This window comes from Genypterus blacodes, unplaced genomic scaffold (genome assembly GCF_046128005.1).
Source record: "Genypterus blacodes isolate CSIRO-AG114 ecotype Tasmania unplaced genomic scaffold, CSIRO-AGI_Gbla_v1 ptg000057l_1, whole genome shotgun sequence".
NCBI lineage: Eukaryota > Metazoa > Chordata > Actinopteri > Ophidiiformes > Ophidiidae > Genypterus > Genypterus blacodes.
Genome location: NW_027466869.1, coordinates 1,983,728 through 1,990,397, shown reverse-complemented (window position 1 = coordinate 1,990,397; position 6,670 = coordinate 1,983,728).

The following is a 6,670-nucleotide window of genomic DNA, read 5'->3' as shown; positions in this document are numbered from 1 at the left end:
CAAGCCATAAAAACAAGATAGCCAGTCATGTTCAAGTGCCTAAACCAAGTAAACAGCGAAATAAGCTAAAGCTAGGATGGCTATACAGTTCACAAACAAGAGGGGTGGTCACAGTCCTGAGTAGCCAGGGTGTCCAGTGTAGCTGGATAGAGTGTCAGTGAAAATCTTATCTTCTGATTGCTGGAGTTTGCTGGAGCACAGCCAGCAGAAGTGCTGGAGTTCTTCTGAAAAGTATTATTAGGACAGAGAAGGGAGAGAAATGGCCACATAGAGTGAAAAATAGCCTACCAACAATCTTCATCGCATCCTCAGGGGTCTTCGTCCGAAAACAGGCAGCACATTTACCAGGGTCAGCAAGTTGAGTGTGTCATTTCAAATAGTGTTTGTGTAAATTTAAAATCCATATTTCATTTCAATGTATTGCATACATATACAACATGAAAATAAATTGAAAATGCAGGTTTATGAACAGTCACAAAAACCAGATTATGCAATTCATGCAGATATGAAGATGGCTTAAATTGTCAGAATTTGCCCCTAAGCATTATGGGAATTACGGTGATTATTTTTGCTTGTATAGCAGTTGCTTGATCTAGAAGACACAATTGTTGATTCAATACTACTCTCTCTCTCTCTCTCTCTTCTGCTTGGGTTTCTAGGCCTCTATAGTAGGAGACAGAACTAATTAGTCCCTGAAGCTGAGCAGAGCTTGGGGAGATGGTGGGACGGCTCCATGCAAAATGGAATTCACAACATCTAAACGAGGCCTGACAGGTGACTGTGTCCTTAATGCAACCTCTCACATCGTGGCACAAGCCACAAGGGGCATTTGAGTGGGATATCGGCAACAATAATTGGTTGACTGCGATTTTCTCCCAATTAGGATAAAATAAAAAGGAACCATCCGCGCATCATTGTTAATTAGCCCCCAGGCTTCATAGCATCTTGTTGTCAGAGTTTTTCTTTTGGGGGGGGGAGAGAGGGACAGATTGTAGCCAACAGTCTATGTTCACTTAGTTAAAAGATGAGAGAGGCAGGCTCCAAAAAAGCCTAAATTAAGTGTTGTCTCAAATTGCAGTCTCAGCAAGCCCGGTGCAGGACTGCAGCTGTAATGAATGTTGTTTGAACATGAGATGAATTGGAGAGCTTGCTAATTTGGTAATGTGGAAACAAATGAATTGCCTCGTCTTGCACACATTCATCCACTCGCTCTCTTTTTGGTCGATGTCTCACTCAGTGTGTGTTTCTGACCGGTTCTTCCTACCAGAATCTCTCCCTCTTTTTATGTATCTTTCTTTGTTCTTATCTGCCTTCCCTCGTTCCCTCTGCTTATTGCTATTTCTGCTTTGGGGAGGGCCTGAACCCTTCAGTTCAAAGAGTGAATATCTCTCGTCCAGCGGAAGGAGGAAGATTGTGCAAGCAGCTTCAGACTGAAGAAACGGTGAGAGAAGCCTGAGACTCAGTATACCGGCTTCTATAAACAAGCATGATTATGGCTCACTTACATATACGTTAAGCTTGCTGGAATGATGTGCTGTTCTCTTTCCATTATTATCCCATGTGTGCTAGAAAATACCCTCAATCATATTATTTCAGTGTCTGTAAATGTTTTCCTCTAATGCACAGTCACACACATAGATTGTTATTAAACCATTTTCCATGAGCTGTATTGTGTCTCCCTGTGTCTGGGTCACTCTTCTTATTATTCAGATATAACTACCATATACACAGTTCCATACGATTCTAAAAATAGATAGAATACACATATTTTGTAGATTTAGATGTCTCGTACATATTGTATATACACACACAACCCTTGGAAAGACACACTTTGGAAAATACTGTTTACTGATATGCAGACTGGCTGTAAGAGAGGAACACTAAGCGTTTCATTCTGAACAGTAAACACTGTTAATTGGATTGCGTGCTTGTGTGCTCTGATGTGAATCCTCTAAGGACTATATATTATTAGGCCTAATTGATTCTGATACACATTTACACGACTTTGATAAATTAGTCCAAAACAAATGTCGAATTCATTGTGAACCTACTAGCAGCAAGTCACACACCACCTTTTGGCAAAACAGTCATTACTGGAACATTGTGTCATTCCAGTGTCGGAGTTAACCAGTCATTTGGCAGTCCACTGAGAGTGCTCTGTGTGTGTCAACATCTTGTAGAAATGACATCGCAGGCCTCCAGTCCGTCACAAATGAGCCCCAACGGGGCCGATCGGAGCTGACCAAAGGAGCCCATCTCCACCATGAGGTTCAGAGGTGGAACAGTGATCCTCTAATGCTGACCCTGTATTACACCACTTGCCTCCACAGGGTGTGTGTCAAGTGATTCAACCTTGTCCACATTGGACATACTGTAGGTCCATTTACAGTCTCCAGAAATGTCAGCTGGCACTGCAAAAGTAAAGTGAATCCCCTTTAATCAACCAAATACCCCTGTGTGTGTATAATATGAGGGAGGATGGATCATGGATTGAGTAGTAGTGATAACATAAGAGCAATTTAAAACTGGATGTGTCAGGATGCATCATAGACAGATAATTTCAGAATTGTTGTCTGGTAGAATGAAGTTTGTGGCCATTTGTAGCGACATCCTCCCGCAGTGACACTTTAATGTGAGAATAAGTTGGCTTTCAGCTCAGCGGCTAAGCAGCCATTCACATTTTCGGTTTCACATCACCTGCAATTTGAATTTCATTACTTGCTGTGCAACACTTCAAATAATGCTCAGGCCTATTAATTACCAAAGTATGGGTTCAGGGTAAAGGTGAACATGCAATTACAGAATTAAATCAAGGCCCCGTTTAGCTTGTCAGTCCTGACAGAAATAATTTGTGTGAATTATTAAATGCTTCCACTGCTCTCAGCCGCCTCATTGTCGGCTGATACATGCCCCAACTGTGAGAATCAAAGCTGTGGGCCCTTGTCTTTCCAGAATAAAATAAAACTTAAATTGTGATTCTCTCTCTCTCTCTCTCTCTCTCTCTCTCTCTCTCTCTCTCTCTCCCTCCTCTCTCCCTCCCTCTCGTACAATTCATGTCAAAATCCATTGGTGTTAGTGTATGTGTCATATCCATTTTCTTTGGAATATTTTATAAAGAAGTCTATTTTCATTTGCAGTGTATTCAGGAGTCAAATAGTACATTGTCACCATTAATTTCTGTCTCATTAATTCAAAGTTCTAATTCATTACAAATGGGTATTTTAAGGCTTTTAGAATTCTGGCATTAAATGTAAACCACACCAGGCTTATTCACATAGTTTTACAGTTCACTGTGTTACAAATAAATAAATGATCCTGTAGTTACACGTCTGTTCAGAATTGCAGTTATTTCCCATTTAAATTGCAAATATTTGCAGAAGTCATCCCCATATTTTAAATGTGTGTTTCACTCCACTGAAATCAAAAATAATGAAAATGTCTTGTTTTGTTGAATTCTACTGCTAGCAAGCATTTTGACTAATTGCCTGTAATGAAGCAATTTGCCAGTGGCTGACTGGATTCAGTGGCTGAGTTCTGGTCGCTATGACAACCAGCTGTCTGTAATTAGGAAATCAAGCCCGGGTGAGGTTTTGGGCAGTCAGAGAAGCTGTGTAAGAAGTCAAGAGTGGCAAGTGTTCCTATAATTGTGTTGGCGTGAAGTTTCATCCCTACAGACATGCAGGGTTGTGTGTACCTCTGGTGTTTTATTTCAAGTATTTTCATCTGCACTGTTTATATGGCCGCTCAATACAATCCACTTTGGGTTCTTGGGTTACAGTTGTTGTCTTTTGCAGTACCATTGTGCTTCACCCCGTGTCAGCTGGAGGCGTATGTAGTGCAGACAAAAACAGGTATAGAGGTAGACTTTGTTACTGGTTTCTAACAATTGGCAACTTTCAGATAAGGTGTGTTTGAAAACTGAGGGTGTATGTATTCCTGCAGCTGCTTCAGGTTTGGTTTGGCCTGGTGTACATGGAGCACCTGATCCGTTTGAACCAGCTCACCGTGGGATGACACAGTGCCAACAACACCTCACCATTACGGAAATACATATCCCCATGTGGCTGTGCTCCAGCCTGACTTAGGCTACAAAAGCCAATGTCAACCAAGAGTGAGATTCCTATGTGACAGTGCACATAAACAGGCTTTCCCTTGGGGTTCTGAGTTCACCTTTGTGCTGAGCCCTGGTAGTTCAGTTCAGACTGACTACTGCAACAGCCAATGGTTCAGTCTTCCCAGAGGACAGCCATTTAGCAACCGCAAGTTCAATGTTGAGGAGGTCAAGCATGATGCCCCTTAAACCAGGGCCCAAGCCAAAAGGCCAATCTGACCTTTTGAATTGGGATTCTCAAGGTCAAACTGAGCCACTCTCATTTGTCTGCAATGAGCATGACCTTGTCAATGAGTTTGTGCCAAATAGATATGGCATGAGTGGATGTGTCACTGCCTCAGAGAAGGGGTCACAATGCCTACCAGAGGTCCCAACAAGAGGAGTTCCTGTCATCGGCTCCTCTCGGTTGACCAGGAAAAATCGTGCTGCTGCTTTTGCATTTGGTAAATCAAACTGAATCTGATTCCATGACCGCGCAACTCGACCCATACTCAGTGGCTTCAATGTCAAGTTTGTTCAAAGTTACCCTGTACCAAGACGTAATCCAGTATCTGGTTCGGCTAAGATAAGTCGGTGAACCAAATGATCCCATGAGGAATTTCAAATCTAACAAGACTCTTCAAGAAACAAAGATGATTCCAGAACCTACTCTCTACCTGAAACAAAGTCCCAACTTGTCTGTGCAAAAGTCCCCACATGTCTTTCCTCTCTGAAACAAAGTCACCTCATGTATTGCCCTTTGGATATAAAACTTGAAAATGGTTATTATTCTTGTGTCCTTTTCCCCCCTCCATCATCATAAATGTCTCATGACGGGCTGCATGTTACAAGAGTGCCATCTATTGGTTATAATGGGTAAATATCCTTTTAGCTCCCATTAGTGAACACAGGTGCTGCATAACAGAAGGTCAGCCTTTGACAAATCCCATCATCTGCTTACAATCTGTTTGCAAGTATTACTAGTGGTTATGTTAATTTCTCCAAATAGCCCTGGTCTTTCAATGATGGCAGGTTTCATTGCTGGTGTGGCATTTCTAATGGCAGAAATGAATTGTTACAATCCATCTGCGGATGCACATTTGCAGTAACTGTGCCACTCACTCTTGAACATTTATCTATGTTGTATCTTTTTCCAAAGAAGAACAGGAACTGGAAGCACAGGTGGAAAGAAGATGAATTGACAGAAGGCTTCAGATATCAGCGCTGGCTTTGATTCCGCACTGAATGGCTTTGAGCATGTGAAATCGTAGGCGGATGAGGTTTGCCACTGATCGGCCCATAAATCAATCAGGAGCAAGGGAGTGAGTCAGCTATGAGTGCTCATCCAGAACGGGAATAAGGAAATGAGTGACAGAACAAAGTAAAGCAATCAACTGTTTATGGAGAGTGGGGAGGACGGCAGTATATCAACCAAGATGTTGGCTGCTACCTGCAGGGCAGAAAGAGAGCATCAAGGATCAACAGAACAGCAGATTGTTTGAAATCCACCTGTGTAATTCTGGCTTACAACCCAGCAGTATATTGAGTCTTGTGTAACGTAAGAATCACATCATACATGTAATGCTAACTTTACCATCAGGATTATTATTATCATTATTAACAAATGCTCCCTATCACTGGTGACACTCTTCACTTCATCGCCTCTTTACCCTCAATCAATGACTTAATGACCCCTTGTACAGTTTGAAAATGAGGGAGAAATGGCTGATATGACTTAATGAAAAGGTGGGCGGCATGGAGAGTGATCGTCTTGGGATCGAAAGGTTTCTGGTTCAGTTACAGACTCCTCCTATAGAGAGCTTGTGGTTGAGCAAGACGCTGAACCCCTCACTGCTCCTGATGTGCTGATTGACTCTTTGCATGTTCACCCCTGCCATCAGTGTATGAATGGATGAATGTGAGGTCATTGTAAAGCTCTTTGGAGAAAAGCGGTTAGTACAGTCCATTACCCACCCCCCCCCCCCCCCCCCCCCCCCCCCCCACACACACACACACACACACACACACACACACAAGACACAAAGACTGGGGAATAAACCATGTGAAGTCAACCATCCTGGCTCCTCTGAAGACCTTTGTAGTAAAAAGTTAGAGGTAAATAAGCCTCTTGGATTCTGTGGGCAGGATATTGACATTTTTTTGTATTTTCTTCTCCTGAATCATCACACGTAGTGCTATCAAGTGAATGGCACAGCTTGCACTGCTCAGTACTTCGTTTTGAAGGCGTTCAAACGGCGACTAAAAGTCTTTAAATGTCAAAGCTTTGGACACACTGAGCTTTTTCAAGGAAGGTAATGATGCCAACCTTTTTCCAAAGCAGATCATAATTTTCCGATGAATGGATCTTAGATAGGAAGCCTTGTTTTTCATGCTTCGCAGCTTATTATCTTGCAAAAACACAAAACTTTGTTTTCCAACTGTTAAATAAGGACTGCACACATTACCAAAAACCCTTCCGTGATTGTGCATTCAAATGTGTGTTTCTAGTGGTATCAAGTCAATCTAGACATGTGCTTTTGAAGGTGCCAGTTTCTACTGTGTTCGGACATAATATACCTG